We start from the raw sequence: 19,913 nt of genomic DNA on the forward strand, positions 1-19,913 counted from the left end.
TATACGAAGTGCGTTTTTTTTAGTAAGAACCGTTTTGAAATTTCAAAAAAGACGTGCTAAGATATCTCAATAATTTAATTTTACATGAAAGCCTGTACCTTAATCTACGCAGTGACGCCATTACAGTCTGATTCCTCCTTGTTTACGTTGTGTACTGAGTGTTTAAGATGCCTCCATTAATCTTGAGTCCCGTTGACTGTGAAGTATGGCCTGTTATAATATTTCTTAGTGCTAAAGGCCTAAAAGCGATCGATATTCATCGTGAGGTCTGTGCAGTTTACGGAGAAAATATTATGAGTGATGGAATTGTAAGAAAGTGGGTGAGAGTATTTAAAGATGGCCGCACAAATGTGCATGATGAACAACGGAGTGGGTGTCCTTCGGTCGTTAATGGAAGTTTGGTGCAGGAAGTGGACAATAAGGTGAGAGAAAACAGACGCTTTACGATTTCCTCCTTGCGGGATGACTTTCCTGATGTTTATCGTAGTGTTTTGTATGGCATTGTGACCGAGCACTTGAATTACCGAAAATTGTGCGCACGTTGGGTACCGAAAGTGTTGACGGATGTGCAGAAAACCAAACGTTTAGACAGTGCATTGTCTTTCCTTGAGCGGTACCACAACGGCGGTGACAATTTCTTAAGCCAAATTGTTACGGGTGATGAAACATGGGTGGCCTACGTCACATCAGAATCGAAGCAACAGTCCATGGAAGATGAGCAAGGGCATCGTTTTCCTGCAAGACTGTGCCCGTCTGCATGTGGCGAATCAGACCAAAGATCTCATCACATCTGTGCGATGGGACACTGTAGATAATCCTCCGTACAGCTCCGATCTTGCGCCCAGTGACTACCATCTGTTCCTGCACTTGAAGAAACACCTGGGCGGTCAGCGTCTTCGAGACGATGACAAAGTCAAAACAGTGGTGATGCAGTGGTTAACAAGTCAGGCGGCAGACTTCTATGAGGAGGTTATTCAAAAACTGGTACAACGTTATGACAAGTGCCTCAATATTGATGGAAATTATGTATAAAAGTAGATTAAGGTACAGGCTTTCATGTAAAAATAAAATTGAGATATCTTAGCACGTTTTTTTTTTTAATTTCAAAACGGTACTTACTTTAAAAACACGCCTCGTATTATGCGATGGACTTGATCACTCAAAACAGTCACATAATCCTTGACAGTAATACGACCTTCCAGAGCAACAATGGCGCTCATGGAACACCACGATATGGCTGCGCCATGTTTCACTCTGGGGATGTAAACTCGGCCAGAAATTGGAAACAGTGTTCAATAAGACTCAGCCGACCAAATAACACTATTGGATTGCGCCATCATGGTTCAGATTTTATGGCTTCGGGACCTCGTTTACCAGTTTGGGGTATTTGCATAATTGAGGAATGGTTTTGGAATTTCAGCTCGCCCTAAAATTCCCTTCTTGTTGTTTTGGTACTGACAGGATTCGGTAGTGCGACATTTAGTTGTGTAGATGTCGTCCCCTTATTTTTTGTGACATTCCTCTTCAATGACCATCTCTCATGATCTCTCAACACTCACTTGCGTCCGCGTCTGACCTAGCGGGTAACGTTGTTCCGCTTTCCTTCTATGCAGGATAAATGTTCGGTTGATGTCTCTTTAAACATCAAACACTTCTACTTTGGTTACTGAAGCAACCGCCATGCGAACACCAACAGTTTCCTCACTTTCGTATCCAGTTATAATGCACTCGTAACTACACAGAGCATTTCGAACCACGACTTAAACTTGCAACGTATTGAAGGCATTTCACAGGGTCGTTCGTAGTCAAATACAAGAGCGCGCCAAACCATGCTTGGCTAGCATCTGCTTTTATGGTCAAGTATGCATTTCTCCACGTGTTTACATAACTTTGTCGAGCTCCTGTAAAATGCATACTGGTAACAGCGAATAATGTGTTTCCCAAAAGGAGAAATTTGCTAACGCCGCATATAAATTGCTATATTATAAAGTCTTTTTCCTGAACGTATACACACATCAAAAAACGTTTTGCATCACCCCGGTTCCCAGAACTCCTGAAGATAGACGCTGACTGAGGTTATTGTATCATAGACACAGGCCCTTTAACTGCTCACAGATGTCCCTGTACCCGTCCAAAGATGTCAACAACCACGCTTGAGCAACTCCTATTAGACGGAGGGGGTCCGACAGCCGATCAGTTCCAGTCATTCAACCAGGAAGGAGGTACACGGCTCGTGTTGTCTCTAGTTCAACCATGCCTAGACGGTCAATACCGCGGTTCGATCGACTCCACATTGTTACTTTGTGCCAGGAAGGGCTCTCAACAAGGTTAGTGTCCAGGTGTCTCGGAGTGAACCAAAGTGATGTTGTCCGGACATGGAGAGAGAGACAGGAACTGCAAATGCCATGCACCGCTCAGGCCGCCCAAGGGCTACTACTGCAGTGGATGAGCGCTACCTACGGATTAAGGCTCGGATGAACCCTGACAGCAACGCCACCATGTTGAATAATTATTTTCGTGAAGCCACAGGACGTCGTGTTACGACTCAAACTGTGCGCAATCCGCTGTATGATGCGCAACTTCACTCCCGACGTCCATGGCGAGGTCCATCTTTGCAACCACGACACCACGCAGCACGGTACAGATGGGCCCAACAACATGCCGAATGGACCGCTCAGGACAGGCATCACGTTTTCTTCACCGATCAGTGCCGCATATGCCTTTAAGCAGACAATCGTCGGAGACGTGTTTGGAGGCAATCCCGTCAGGCTGAACGCCTTAGACACACTGTCCAGCCAGTGCAGCAAGTTGGAGGTTCCCTGATGTTTTGAGGTGGCATTATGTGGGGCCGACGTCCGCCGCTGGGGGCCACGGAAGGCGTTAGCAAATTTATCTTTTCGGGGGAACACAATATTCGCTGTACGATACGTGAATGCCATCCTCCCACCGATAGTGCGACCATATTGGCAGCATATTGGCGAGGCATTCGTCTTCATGGACAACATTTCGCGCCCCCATCGTGCACATCTTATGAATGACTTCCTTCAGGTTGCTTCAAATGGCTATGAGCACTATGGGACTTAACATCTGTCATCAGTCCCCCAAAACATACGTCACACAGCACGAATTAGTGCAACAACCCATACCGAAACATTGCACTGTGATGTGGTTGCCGTCATTGCGCGAACAGCATAGCGCCCTTGTGCCGCTTTCTACTACTTTCAGTGAAACCCATACACGAGGTGCATATCGACCAACTTTTCATTAGTAAACCTATCCATACAGCACCGCCACACTGCTACCGCGCAACTAACACTGCTGGACACACAAAGCCATGACAGAACCGACCAGTACTGAACGCAAGCTTGGAGACGAAGAGTGAAGTGGGTATGCCGGCCGCTGTGGTTGTGACTTAGAACTACTTAAACCTAACTAACCTAAGGACATCACACACATCCATGCCCGAGGCAAGATTCGAATCTGCGACCGTGGCGGTACACGTTTCCCGGATGAAGCTTCCTTCAGGATAACGACATCCCTCGACCAGAGACGCCATCATATTCTCCATATATGAACCCTATCGAGCATGCCTGTAATAGATTGAAAAGGGCTGTTTATGGAGGACGTGACCCAGCAACCACTCTGAGGGATCTACGCCGAATCGCCGTCGAGGAGTGGACAATTTGGGCCAACAGTGCCTTGATGAACTTGTGGATAGTATGCCACGACGAATACAGGCAAGCACCAATGCAAGAGGACATGCCAGTGGATATTAGAGGTACCGGTGTGTATAGCAATCTGGACCACCACCTCTGAATGTCTCGCTGCATGGTGATGCAACATACAATGTGTGGCTTTCATGAGCAATAGAAAGGCCGGGAATTATGTTTATTCCAATTTCCTGTACATGTTGCGGAACTCTCGGAACCGATGTGATGCAAAACTTTTTTTGATATGTGTGTATGTGCAGTGTTAACCCGCATGTATAGTCGAGCACGTTTATGTGCTGCCCCTGGGATTTCGTGAGGCGAAGTTGCTCCGGATGGAATCCGCCTGCCGTATTAATGACGAGAGCTGTTGAGCCGGCCAGGCTACAAGTTGTTTTTAGATGGTTTCCCACATTCATTTAGGTAAACACTGAGCTGGTGGGTAGGTCCCGTCTCAGGTACTCACTACGCAAACATTTAGTAAAACGTTCTCACACCTCAATATGAGATTTCCACTAGAAGCAGACAGATGGGGTACACAGATTCCTCCGTTCCAGACGGTGTAGGGTGGCGCCTCGGGAAGGGCATCCGGCCACTATCACCAACATGATTCAACCCACATCACAATGCCGATCCTGTAGAGAAACGGAGATATGTGAAGGTGATGAGAAAGACAAATGTGACGCTTGCATTCAACGGAAATGAAACGTGGGCGAATAAGCAGTTCACACGAGCACAGAATACAGAGAAACCTCTTTAAGCCGACCACTTGAATCTTAGCGAGAAAGCGGTCGTCTGGAGGGGCAGTCTTCTTAAAGGGTGATCAAGATGAAATGTGATGCTGAATGTAATCATTTAAATACATTTGATGACATCTGCAACAATGAAATGTATTAATAATCGTTTTTATTATTATTTTCGTGTCAGAAACTTATATAAGACACAGTTTATACAATTATGACAGATCAACACAGTTTATACAGGGTGTTACAAAAAGGTACGGCCAAACTTTCAGGAAACATTCCTCACACACAAATAAAGAAAAGATGTTATGTAGACATGTGTCCGGAAACGCTTAATTTCCATGTTAGAGCTCATTTTAGTTTCGTCAGTATGTACTGTACTTCCTCCATTCACCACCAGTGGGCACAATTGAAGGAAGGTAATGTTGACTACAGTTCTTGTGTTGACATGCGACTCATTTCTCTACAGTACTAGCATCAAGCACATCACTACGTAGCATCAACAGGTTAGTGTTCATCAGGAACGTGGTTTTGCAGTCAGTGCAATGTTTACAAATGCGGAGTTGGCAGATGTCCATTTGATGTATGGATTACCACGGGGCAATAGCTGTGGCGCCGTACGTTTGTATCGAGACAGATTTCCAGAACGAAGGTGTCCCGACAGGAAGAGGTTCGAAGCAATTGATCGGCGTCTTAGGGAGCACGGAACATTCCAGCCTATGACCCGCGACTGGGGAAGACCTACAACGACGAGGACACCTGCAATGGACAAGGCAATTCTTCGTGCAGTTGACGATAACCCTAATGTCAGCGTCAGAGAAGTTGCTGCTGTACAAGGTAACGTTGATCACGTCGCTGTATGGAGAGTGCTACGGGAGAACCAGTTGTTTCCGTACCATGTACAGCGTGTGCAGGCACTATCAGCAGCTGATTCGCCTCCACGGGTACACGTCTGCGAATGGTTCATCCAACAATGTGTCAATCCTCATTTCAGTGCAAATGTTCTCTTTACGGATGAGGCTTCACTCCAACGTGATCAAATCGTAAATTTTCACTAACATGTGTGGGCTGACGAGAATCCGCACGCAATTGTGAATCACGTCATCAACATAGATTTTCTTTGAACGTTTGGGCAGGCATTGTTGGTGATATCTTGATTGGGCCCCATGTTCTTCCACCTACGCTCAATGGAGCACGTTATCATGATTTCATACGGGATACTCTACCTGTGCTGCTAGTACATGTGCCTTTACAAGTACGACACAACATGTGGTTCATGCACGATGGAGCTCCTGCACATTTCAGTCGAAGTGTTCGTACGCTTCTCAACAACAGATTCGGTGACCGATGGATTGGTAGAGGCGGACCAATTCCGTGGACTCCACGTTCTTCTGACCTCAACCCTCTTGACTTTCATTTATGTAGAGACTCTTCGTGCTCGTATTTTGGACGGCTCTGATACAATACGCCATTCTCCAGGGCTGCATCAGCGCATCAGGGATTCCATGCGACGGAGGGTGGATGCATGTATCCTCGCTAAAGGAGGACATTTTGAACATTTCCTGTAACAAAGTGTTTGAAGTCACGCTGGTACGTTCTGTTGCTGTGTGTTTCCATTCCATGATTAATGTGATTTGAAGGGAAGTAATAAAATGACCTCTAACATGGCCCTACCTTTTTGTAACACCCTGTATAATTTTTGACTAAAGTTTGGACACTTCTAGAGCATTTTTCTTTGCCTGGTGAATAATGGTAATAATAATACAGTACATACCTAATCGTTTACGTAGTAAAATACGCGGAAATTGACATCTGCACACACTTTTTCATACGTTTGTTTACAGTCACATGCTCTTATTCAAAAATGCTTCAAATGACTCTAAGCACTATGGTACTTAACATCTGAGGTCATCTGTCCCCTAGACTTAGAACTACTTAAACCTAACTAAACTAAGGACATCACACACATCCATGCCCGAGGCAGGATTCGAACCTGCGACCGTAGCAGTCGGGCGGTTCCGGACTGAAGCGCCTAGAACCACTCGGCCACCGCGGCCGGCTGCTCTTATCCCTTTTCCACCTTAGACAGTAAGTACATCAGTTAATTGTTGGAACGTTCAGAAGCCAGAGACTTCTGTCCAGCAATACTATGTAAGGCATCGCCTAATGGGATTTGCTCTACACCCATTGCCTCATTTTCACTATCACTGTTTTGGTTGTCACTACACTGGACTCTGGGTTCATTTCCGCAAGCATCTTCCCAATTACCACCACCACTGAAGCACACAGTTTCTGCGTTCACTGTAGAAACGTCCAATTCAATACTGTCAAGGTAACTGAGAATGTATATTGATTCATCGCCACCTTCTTCTTCTACTTCTCCACCATCCACATTTTGTAAACACTGAAAACCAACATTTTCTAATGGTTTCGTTTTTCACTTCATTCCAAGCGCTCTTAATCCAGCTGACAGCATCACCTACGGTCACAGACTTAGCTAGGTCATACATGGATGTGGCGTTGTCCATTTTCGGAAACAAGGGAACACAGAAGCTTCTTTCAATAATTTAATTTTGAAGCACCGGGTCATACGTTGGAGAAGAGGCTAAACACACGATGTTGTTGTAATTCTTCAGTTTCTCAAATGGTTCAAATGGCTCTGAGCACTATGGGACTTAACATCTGAGGTTATCTGTCCCGTAGAACGTAGAGTGCTTAAACCTAACTAACCTAAGGACATCACACATATCCATGCCCGATGCACGATTGGAACCTGCGACCGTAGCGGTCACGCGGTTCCAGACTGAAGCGCCTAGGACCGCTCGGCCACAGCGGCCGGCTTCAATTTCTCCCGGCGTATTTCTTGCTCGAACAATCCGCGGGTGTACTGCCCCTCCATACAGTCCAACGGGCACAATATTTCGGCGATCAGGCATTACGCCATCGTCAGATGCGCTGACGACGGCGACATGTCTGATCACCGAAATATTGTGCCCGTTGGAGACTATGGACCGGCAGTACACCCGTGGACTGTTTGAACACGATGTTGTGTCGGCAAGAAAAAGTCTTACTTCCACATTTGAAAACTTTCCGCTGCAGAAAAATGGTGTATTATCTACGAAAAGTAGGATTCTACGTTTCTGAATGCTCAATTTTGAATTTAAGTTATCAATCCAAGAAAGAAAACGTCATACGTCATCCATACATTTTACTTGCATGCCAGAAGACTCCAAGCACTGACATGGCATTTTTTTTGAAGCAACGTGAACGATTTGCTGTAACAGTAGTGGTTCTTCTCCTTCATCGCAGAGACAAGCAAAAAAACCGAACGTTAATCTTTGTTTCGCCATTTTGGGGTATTTGCTCTCATCATCATTTATAGTTCATGTTTTGTCTGTAATATCTTTAAAAAAGACACCAGTTTCATGCTTGTTGTGCATGTCACTATCACAATGGCCACTTGTTATTACACTAAGCCTCGACTTCCGGTCGGATACAACATCTTGATTAACTTCTACACTTTTTCAACAGACTTCTCGAAAAACAGTACTGTGTCAAACACGAGATCGGTCCAACCAGCAGCTGCGTACATGGAAATTAAAAATTCCAAGATCAGAAGCAAATTAAAGAGCTTTTTCTTGGAGCATCAGTCCACTAATAGGCAATTCTTTGGCACATGCTCTATTAAAGCATTCTAAAACAGCATTATTAACGCCTTAAGATGGTTGCCGTCATCTTTACTTTGAATTTTTGTTGGACTTTTCTTTCTGTTCGTCAACTTACCTGCTACGATGTGCAATTGTATTTTGTATTTGACTTTTTCCACAATAAAACTCACTCGGTAACTGACGCTAAGATGTCCTTTTCATTCTCTAATAACGTAAATTGGCGGTTCTAGTGAAGGAACAAATTTTATTTTATTTAAAGTAACCATGACTGTTCACTACAGAGAAAAAAGTCAGAACTGTTTGCTATTAGAAGTACAAATGAGAATGAAATTTTAGAGATTGTCGAGTCATATTGTCGACGATAAACCTTACAGTAATGTTGTTGTTGTTGTTGTGGTCTTCAGTCCTGAGACTGGTTTGATGCAGCTCTCCATGCTACTCTATCCTGTGCAAGCTTCTTCATCTCCCAGTACCTACTGCAACCTACATCCTTCTGAATCTGCGTAGTGTAGTCATATCTTGGTCTCTCTCTACGATTTTTACCCTCCACGCTGCCCTCCTGTACTACATTGGTGATCCCTCGATGTCTCAGAACATGTCCTACAAACCGATCCCTTCTTCTAGTCAAGTTGTTTCACAAACTCCTCACCAATTCTATTCAATACCTCCTCATTACTTACGTGATCTACCCATCTAATCTTCACCATTTTTCTGTAACACCACATTTCGAAAGCTTCTATTATCTTCTTCTAAAAACTATTTATCGTCCATGTTTCACTTCCATACATGGCTACACTCCATACAAAAACTTTCAAAAATGACTTCCTGACTCTTAGATCTATACTCGATGTTAACAAATTTCTCTTCTTCAGTAACGCTTTCCTTCCCATTGCAAGTCTACATTTTATATCCTCTTTACTACGACCATCATCAGTTATTTTGCTCCCCAAATAGCAAAACTCCTTTACTATTTTAAGTGTCTCATTTCCTAATCTATTTCCTTGAGCATCACCCGACTTAATTCGACTACATTCCATTATCCTCGTTTTGCTTTTGTTGCTGTTCATCTTATATCCTCCTTTCAAGACACTGTCTATTCCATTAAACTCCTCTTCCAAGTTCTTTGTTGTCTCTGACAGAATTACAATGTCATCGGCGAACCTCAAAGTTTTTATTTCTTCTCCATGGATTTTAATACCTACTCCGAATGTTCTTTTGTTTCCTTTACTGCTTTCTCAATGTACAGATTGAATAACATCGGGGAGAGGATACAACCCTGTCTTACTCCCTTCCCAACCACTGCTTCCCTTTCATGTCCCTCGACTGTTATAACTGCCATCTGGTTTCTGTACAAATTGTAAATAGCCTATCGCTCCCTGTAATTTACCCCTGCCACCTTTAGAATTTGAAAGAGAGTATTCCAGTCAACATTGTCAAAAGCTTTCTCCAAGTCTACTAATGCTAGAAACGTAGGTTTGATTTTCCTTAATCTATCGTCTAATATTAGTTGTAAAGTCAGTATTTCCTCGTGTTCGAATATTTCTACGGAATCCAAACTGATCTTCCCCGAGGTCAGCTTTTACTAGTTTTTCTATTCGTCTGTAAAGAATTCCCGTTAGTATTTTGCAGCTCTGGCTTATTAAACTGATAGTTCGGTAATTTTCACTTCTGTCAACACCTGTTTTCTTTGGGATTGGATTTTTTATATTCTTCTTGAAATCTGAGGGTATTTCACCTGTTTCATACATCTTGCTCACCAGATGGTAGAGTTTTGCCAGGACTGGCTCTCTCAAGGCCGTCGGTAGTTCCAATGGAATGTTGTCTACTCCGGAGGCCTTGTTTCGACTCAGGTCTTTCAGTGCTCTGCCAAACTCTTCACGCAGTATCGTATCTCCCATTTCGTCTTCATCTACATCCTCTTCCATTTCCATAATATTATCCTCAAGTACATCATCCTTGTATAGACCCTCTATATACTCCTTCCACCTTTATGCTTTCCCTTCATTGCGTGGAACTGGGTTTCCATCTGAGCTCTTGATATTCATGCACGTGGCTCTCTTTTCTCCAAAGGTCTCTTTAATTTTCCTGTAGGCAGTACCTATCTTACCCCTAGTGAGATAAGCCTCTACATCCTTACATTTGTCCTCTAGCCATCCCTGCTTAGCCATTTTGCACTTCCTGTAGATCTCATTTCTGAGACGTTTGTATTCCTTTTTGCCTGCCTCATTTACTGCATTTTTTTCCTTTCATCAATTAAATTCAATATTTCTTCTGTTATCCAAGGATTTCTAGCAGCCCTCGTCTTTTTACCCACTTGATCCTCTGCTGCCTTCACTACTTCATCCCTCCAAGCTACCCATTCTTCTTCTACTGTATTTCTTTCCCCCATTCCTGTCAATTGTTCCCTTATGCTCTCCCTGAAACTGTGTACAACCTCTGGTTCTTTCAGTTTATCCAGGTCCCATCTCCTTAAATTTCCACCTTTTTGCAGTTTCTTCAGTTTTAATCCACAGGTCGTAACCAATAGATTGCGGTCAGAGTCCACATCTGCCCCTGGAAATGTCTTACAATTTAAAACCTGGTTCCTAAATCTTTTTCCTACCATTTTATAATCTGTCTGATACATTTTAGTATCTCCAGGATTCTTCCATGTATACAACCTTCTTTCATGATCCCTAAACCAAGTGTTAGCTATGATTAAGTTATGCTCTGTGCAAAATTCTACCAGGCGGCTTTCTCTTTCATTTCTTAGCCCCAAACCATATTCACCTCTTACATTAATAGAGTATCGTAATTCCTTCCTCACTGGTTGTTTGCGGTCGTCTTAAAGGGATCCTTAAAAATATGATCGTTTAGAGAGGGGGTCAGCTTAAAGGTGTGGTCTTCTCGAGATGTTTAGCTGTAGAATCATTTGGAATGTGGTGCTACAGAAGAATGTTGAAGGTTAGACGATTAGATCAAATAACTACTGAAGTGGCACTAAATCCAATTAGGGAAAAAAGAAATATGTGGCATAATTTGACTAAAAGAAGGAGTCTGTTAATGCGACATATTCTGAGACATCAATAAATATCAATTTGTTAATGAAAGGAAGTATGGGGGAATAAAAATTACAGAGAGGGGTCTAGGTTGGAATGCAGTCAGTATGCTCGACTGGATGTACGCTGCAGTACGTCTCTAGAGATGAAGAGACTTGCACACGGCAGACCACCGTGGAGAGCTGCACCAAATCAGTCTTCGGACTGAGCACATTAACAACAACAACAACAACAACAACACGTGTAGGTAGAAAATAAGATTGGAGTTTAACGTCCGTCGAAGACGAGCTCGGGAGAACCTCCGATCAGCGAATGATGGGGACGGAAGCCGGCCATGCTTTTGCCAGTATCCGTTAGAAGACCTCCAAAACTGCAGTGCAGATTTAGGTAAAAATGCGCTTACTGTGTCTGAAACTTTTCTGTTGCGTGCTACTGGCTCTAATGGTTCAAATGGCTCTGAGCACTATGGGACTTAGCATCTGAGGTCATCAGTCCCCTAGAACGTAGAACTACTTAAACCTAACTAACCTAAGGACATCACTCACATCCATGCCCGAAGCAGGATTCGAACCTGCGACCGTAGCGGTCGCGCAGTTCCAGGCTGAAGCGCCTAGAACCGCTCTGTTACACTGGCCGGCAGCTACTGTGATAACGTCTCGCGTGATGAATAATGTTAAGTGAACAGCACTAATGATGAGTCGAAAGTGGGTAGCTAATGACATCGTTCGTCCGTAATTTCTTCTGCTACATAAATGAAGTTAACTGGTATTTTATTTCACTCGCAGCAATTTAAACTGTGTGATTTAAACCCAGCCGTAACCACCAACTCTGTAAGTGCAATATATTCGGGAGGAACAAACAGCTGTTTGTGACAGTCAAGATTATAAGTTTCCTTGACGCTCCTTTCACTTACAGCAATTTCAGCTGTACTGTTAGATCTCAATTTAAAGACAACCTCGGAAATCATGACATATTTGGAAAAAAACAACCAAGTACTTGTGACAGCAAAGGTTATAAATTTCATTGGTGGTCGTCTCACTTGCAGCCGTTTAATTTCTGCTATTAAGACCGAGCGTAACCACAACCTCGGAAATCGTGGTATATTCAGAGAAAGCAGCCACGTAACAGTCAATATTATAAGACAGATCGACTCTCATTGGTTACCGTTGTTGGCAGTTATAAGAGTCGAGGGACATGAAAGGGAAGCAGTGGTTGGGAAGGGAGTAAGACAGGGTTGTAGCCTCTCCCCGATGCTATTGTAAAACCCGTATATTGTGGCCGACTGTAATGAACTGCCGACTGCATCATGCAATGGAAGAACAGCGGACACCGTAAGTACACTTTGGATCAGACTTAATGTTCTGAAGCTTATATCCTACACAACAAACTAATAAACTACGGAATAGTACGGAAACTAAAAGTGGGCATCATACATCGTCCACAGTATGAACATCAATAGAAATAAAAATAAATCGAATTCTTGCTTATAGTGCTGGACAGCGTTCTTATTTGATTTACCATCAAAAACATTTGATAATACTCACAGTTCAGAAGCTACCATTTGAAATCTCCTTCTAGAAACACCACAGACTGTCGCGGAAAGAACACTCAAGCACCCTAAAATATATACTTGAGACACAAAGATTTACAACATCGGCTTCGAACGCACACTGATTTAAATTAGTTGTGAAAGTTAAAAAAATTGTGCCAGATCGGGATTCGAACCCGAATTCTGGGCCTGTCAACAAGCTACAATCATATATATATATAAAAAGAACACCTTGAACGACTAGGTAAGGATGTTGATATTCAGAGGACATACACATTAGTATGTTCTGCAGATACGATCAATCTTTCAATGAGCTCGGTTTAGCGTATGTCCTGTTGACTAGAAGGCACAGGGCCTGCCATGGGCCCTGGTAACTTGTTCCATGTGTGATGACATCGACAGGTATAAAGGGTGAATGTCATCCTGTGATACAGCCGTCCATGCTGCATTCACCTCGTTCCAAATGTAAGTAGGCTGTTTAGGTTCTTTTATTGGTAACGCCACCGCCACGTAGCGCTCTGTATGAAAATCACTGGCTGTGCTGTGTGCAGTCCCTGGCTGGTTTGCATTGTTGTTCGCTATTGTAGTGTTGGGCAGATGGGTGTTAACAGCGCGTACCGTTGAGCAGTTGGAGATGAGCCGCCAGCAGTGGTGGATGTGGGGAGAGAGATGGCGGAATTTTGAGAGCAGACGATCTGGACGTGTGTCCAGAGTAAATTTGTGAAAGAGTAAATTTGATATATATATATATATATATATAGAACTGAAAGGCCTGAGTCGAAACAAGCCCCCGGAGTAGACAACATTCCATTGGAGCTACTGACGGCCTCGGGAGAGCCAGTCCTGACAAAACTCTACCATCTGGTGAGCAAGATGTATGAGACAGGCGAAATACTCTCCGACTTCAAGAAGAATAGAATAATTCCAATACCAAAGAAAGCTGGTGTTGACAGATGTGAAAATTACCGAACTATCAGTTTAATAAGTCACAGCTGCAAAATACTAACGCGAATTCTTTAGAGACGAATGGAAAAACTAGTAGAATCCGACCTCGGGGAAGATCAGTTTGATTTCCGTAGAAATGTTGGAACACGTGAAGCAATACTGACCCTACGACTTATCTTAGAAGCTACATTAAGGAAGGGCAAACCTACGTTTCTAGCATTTGTAGACTTAGAGAAAGCTTTTGACAATGTTGACTGGAATACTCTCTTTCAAATTCTGAAGGTGGCAGGGGTAAAATACAGGGAGCGAAAGGCTATTTACAATTTGTACAGAAACCAGATGGCAGTTATAAGAGTCGAGGGACATGAAAGGGAAGCAGTGGTTGGGAAGGGAGTAAGACAGGGTTGTATCCTCTCCCCGGTGTTATTTAATCTGTATATTGAGCAAGCAGTGAAGGAAACAAAACAAAAGTTCGGAGTAGGTATTAAAATCCATGGAGAAGAAATAAAAACTTTGAGGTCGCCGATGACATTGTAATTCTGTCAGAGACAGCAAAGGACTTGGAAGAGCAGGTGAACGGAATGGATAGTGTCGTGAAAGGAGGATATAAGATGAACATCAACAAAAGCAAAACTAGCATAATGGAATGTAGTCGAATTAAGTCGGGTGATGTTGAGGGTATTAGATTAGGAAATGAGACACTTAAAGTAGTAAAGGAGTTTTGCTATTTGGGGAGCAAAATAATTGATGATTGTCGAAGTAGAGAGGATATAAAATGTAGACTGTCAATGGCAAGGAAAGCGTTTCTGAAGAAGAGAAATTTGTTAACATCCAGTATAGATTTAAGTGTCAGGAAGACATTTCTGAAAGTATTTGTATGGAGTGTACCCGTGTATGGAAGTGAAACATGGACGATAAATAGTTTGGACAAGAAGAGAATAGAAGCTTTTGAAATGTAGTGCTACAGAAGAATGCTGAAGATTAGATGGGTAGATCACATAACTAATGAGGAAGTATTGAATAGGATTGGATAGAAGAGAAGTTTGTGGAACAACTTGACCAGAAGAAGGGATCGGTTGGTAGGACATGTTCTGAGGTATCAAGGGATGACCAATTTAGTATTGGAGGGCAGCGTGGAGGGTAAAAATCGTAGAGGGAGACCAAGAGATGACTACACTACGCAGATTCAGAAGGATGTAGGTTGCAGTGGGTACTGGGAGATGAAGAGGCTTGCACGGGATAGAGTAGCATGGAGAGCTGCATCAAACCAGCCTCAGGAATGAAGACTACAACAAACAATATATATAATGACTTTTGAACACTATTATGGTAAACACAATGTTTATTCTCTATCAAAGTCTTTCATTTGCTAAGTATGCCTATCAGTAGTTAGTGCTTTCAGTAGTTTGAATCTTTTATTTACCTGGCAGTAGTGGCGCTCGCTGTATTGCAGTAGCTTGAGTAAGGAAGATTTTTGTGAGGTAAGTGATTTGTGAAAGGTATAGGTTAATGTTAGTCAGGGCCATTCCTTTGTAGGGATTGTTGAAAGTCAGATTCCGTTGCGCTAAAAATATTGGCTGTCAGTTTAGTGTTGATCAGAATAGGTAAAGAGCGAAATGTCTGAGTACGTTCAGTTCTGGTCAGCTGTTTGAAAATCAAATAATGTAAGAGGTTTATCAGCACAGTAATTCATTAATTTTTCTAAGGGGACGTTACACAAAGTTCATCTTTGATAGTTGGCACTGGGTCACAGCGCTGCACCCGTCGTTTCACCATATCCCACACATTTTCGATTGGTGACAGTTCTGGTGATCTGGCGTGGCAGGGCAAAAGACTGACATCCTGTGACACCAAGGAGCACGTGTTCGTGTAGCAACATGTGGTCGTGCATTGTGTTGCTAAAAAATGGTGACTGGAATATTGTGCAGAAAGGGCATGGCTACCGGAAGCAGGATCTCATTCACGTAGATCATACTGGTCACAGTGCCTTTGACACGCACCAACTGTGATTTGTGGCTGTAGCCAGTAGCACCCCACATCATAAAGCCTCGAGTTGGCGAAGCGTGTCGTGTGCGAATGCAGTCACTGCGATGCCGCTCCCCCTGTCTGCGGCGATCCAAATTAAAGCCATCATTTTCAATCAAACAGAACCTGGATTCGTCAGAAATAACTATCTGCTGCCATTTCTGTCTCAAGTGAGGTCGTTCCATACACCATTGTTGTCTAGCATGTTTCTGCACATTCGTCAAAGATAGGCGGAGAAATGGACGACTCACAGGTAACCCATATCGTAATAAATGCCGATCACCTGTCACTCCTGATAGTTTACGATGTGTTCCACTGTTGCGCCAGAGCCGACGAGGACGCAGATCTGTCCTGCAGTACCATTCCCACGAAGTGTCGATCTTGTCGGGAGTGATCTGGCTGGTGCCACCTGACTCATCTCGTCTTGTTCTACACCCTTCGATCTGCCATTCTGCACACACCCATTGCACTGCCGCAAGTCTTCGTCCCACACGAGTTCCAGTCTGCCGAATGGATGCATCACATACTCTCATGCCAATAATGGGCCCTCTTTCAGTCTGGCTGAATTGACGGTAAGGTTCGCGCATACGTCTGCGAGGCATCCTGTACGTGTGCTCAAGTCACACTAATACATTACCTTCGGTCTATAGCGACAACGAGAACCGCAGGCACATTTTACGGGTAAATGTTGTTGCGCCACGGTATCGATGTTGACCTTGAGCCCGGGAGTCACGCGGTTCAAACGCTACTCATTTTTGCAAAACGTAGACATGTACGTGTCCTGTGAATATGAACGTCCCCTCTCTGGATGTTCAAGGTGTTCTGTTTTTTCCGGACATGAGTGTACTAATGTAGTGTTCCTTGCCGATTATTCACATTGCATTCTTAAGCGCGGAGTGCCCAGTAACATGAGGAAAATACATACATCTAATGGTTCCAATGGCTCTGAGCACTATGGGACTTAACTTCTAGGTCATCAGTCCCCTAGAATTTAGAACTACTTACACCTAACTAACCAAAGGACATCACACACATCGATGCCAGAGGCAGGATTCGCATCTGCGACGATAGCGGTCGCGCTGTTCCAGACTGTAGCGCCTAGAACCGCTCGGCCAATACATACATCAAAAAAGATTTTGGAACAGCCCGGTTCCCAGAATCCTGAAGATAAGCGTGGACTGTGGATATTGTATCACAGACACAGTCCCTTTGACTGTTAAAAGAGCCGGCCGCGGTGGCCTGGCGGTGCTAGCGCTGCAGTCCGGAACCGCAGGACTGCTACGGTCGCAGGTTCGCATCCTGCCTCGGGCATGGATGTGTGTGATGTCCTTAGGTTAGTTAGGTTTAAGTAGTTGTAAGTTCTACGGGACTATGACCTCAGATGTTAAGTCCCATAGTGCTCAGAGCCATTTGAACCATTTGAACTGCTAAGAGATGTCACTGAATCCGTCCAAAGATGTAAACAACCATGCATGAGCAGCGCCTATTATTTGGAGGGGGGTCCGACAGCCGAGCAGTTCCAGTCATTCCTTCAGGAAGGAGGTACGCGGCTCGTGTTGTCTGTAGTTCAACCATGCCTAGACAGTCAATACCGCGGTTCGATCACCTCCCTATTGTTACTTTGTGCCAGGACGGGATCTCAACAGGGGAAGTATCCAGGCGTCTCTGAGTGAACCAAAGCGATGTTGTTCGGACATGGAGGAGATACAAGGAGACAGGAACTGTCGACGACATGCATCGCTCAGGCCACCCAAGGGCCACTACTGGAGTCGATGACCGCTACCTACGGATTATGGCTTGGAGGAACCCTGACAGCCACGCCACCATGTTGAACAGCGCTTTTCGTGCAGCCACAGGACGTCCTGTTACGACTCAAACTGTGCGCAACAGGCTGCTTGAGGTGCAACTTGGCGAGGTCCATCTTTGCAACCACGACACTATGCAGCGAGGTACAGATGGGCCCAATAACATGGACCGTTCAGGATTGACATCACGTTCTCTTCACCGATCAGTATCGCATATGCCTTCAACCAGACAACCGTCGGAGACGTGTTTCGAGGCAACCCCGTCAGCCTGAACACCGTAGACACATTGTCCAGCGAGTGCAGCACGGTGGAAGTTCCCTGCTGTTTTGGCTTGGCATTATGTGGGGCCGACGTACGCCGCTGGAAGCCATGGAAGGCGCAGTAATGGCTGTGCGCTACGTGAATTCCATCGTCCTACCGATAATGCAACCATATCGGCAGCATATACGCGAGGCATTCGTCTTCATGGACGACAATTTGCGCCCCCATCGTGCACATCTTGTGAATGACTTCCTTCAGGATAACGACATCGCTCGACTAGAGTGGCCACCATGCTCTCCAGACATGAAGCCTATCGAACATGCCTGGGATAGATTGAAAAGGACTGTTTATGGACGACATGACCCACCAACCACTCTGAGGGATATAAGCCGAATCGCCGTGGAGGAGTGGGACAATCTGGACCAACAGTGCCTTGATGAACTTGTGGATAGTATGCCGCGACGAATACAGGCATGCATCACTGCAAGAGAACGTGCTACTTGATATTTAAAGTACCGGTATGTAGAGAAATTTGGACCACCAGATCTGAAGGTCGCGCTGTATGGTGGTACAACACGCAATGTGTGGAATTCATTAGCAATAAAAAGGACGGAAATAATATTTACGTTAATCTCTATTCCAAGTTTCTGCACAGGGTCCAGAACTCTCGGAACTGAGGTGATGCAAAACGTTTTTTGATGTGTGTATTATTTTTAAAAAAAACAAATGTGGTTTTCTTTGATGTATTAATTTGTCGTAAAAGTGATCCTTTGCCAGACATGTGACAATAGGAACAGCGTAAGATTAACACTTTATTTGTTTGTCAATCACAATGAAATATGTCTACCCAGAAAAAACTACATCTAAGTAACTGCACATTGTAAATAACAGACTTCGGCTATCAGTCGTCCTTTTGAAGTTTTATTGGCAGATCTAGATATCAGCTAGAAACTAGCCATTTATGATCAAGGCATGTAATGCCTGCTGGTCGGGCTTCATTCACAATGCTACCAAACAAATACACCGTTTACTTGTTGCTGATACGCCTGTGAAATATGTTAATTAGCATTTCAGTCTTATGTGACACTATTTTCAGTAAAGAAGACCGTTGTCCCTGTACATGAAAACGATGTGAGTATACAGGGTGGTCCACTGATAGTGACCGAGCCAAATATCTCACGAAATAAGCATCAAACAAAAAACTACAAAGAACGAAACTTGTCTAGCTTGAAGGGGGAAACCAGATGGTGCTATGGTTGGCCCACTAGATGGCGCTGCCATAGGTCAAACGGATATCAACTGCTTTTTAAAAAAATAGGAACCCCTAGTTTTTTATTACATATTCGTGTAGTACGTAAAGAAATATGAATGTAATAGTCGGACCACTTTTTTCGCTTTGTGATAGATGCCACTGTAATACTAAAAAAAAAGGGGGCTCACAATTTTACACGAGCTGTTGGTAACAGATAGGTTTTTTTAAATTAAAATACAGAACGTAGGTACGTTTGGACATTTTATTTCGGTTGTTCCAATGTGATACATGTACCTTTGTGAACTTATCATTTCTGAGAACGCATGCTGTTACAGCGTGTATACCTGTAAATACCACATTAATGCAATAAATACTCCAAATGATACCCGTCAACCTCAATGCATTTGGCAATAGGTGTAACGACATTCCTCTCAACAGCGAGTCGTTCGCCTTCCGTAATGTTCGCACATGCATTGACAGTGTGCTGACGCATGTTGTCAGGCGTTGTCGGTGGATCACGATAGCAAATATCCTTCAACTTTCCCCACAGAAAGAAATCCGGGGACGTCAGATGCGGTGAACGTGCTTCGACGACCAATCCACCTGTCATGAAATATGCTATTCAATACCGCTTCACCTGCACGCGAGCTATGTACCGGGCATCCATCATGTTGAAAGTACATCGCCATTCTGTCATGCAGTGAAAGATCTTGTAGTAACATTGGTAGAACATTACGTAGGAAATCAGCATACATTGCACCATTTAGATTGCCATCGATAAAATGGGGGCCAATTATCCTTCCTCCCATAACGCCGCACCATACATTAACCCGCCAAGGTCGCTGATGTTCCACTTGTCGCAGCTATCGTGGATTTCCCTTTGCCCAGTAGTGCATATTTATGCCAGTTTACGTTACCGC

Source organism: Schistocerca gregaria, chromosome 6, assembly GCF_023897955.1.
Source record: "Schistocerca gregaria isolate iqSchGreg1 chromosome 6, iqSchGreg1.2, whole genome shotgun sequence".
In the NCBI taxonomy this organism is placed as follows: Eukaryota; Metazoa; Arthropoda; class Insecta; order Orthoptera; family Acrididae; genus Schistocerca; species Schistocerca gregaria.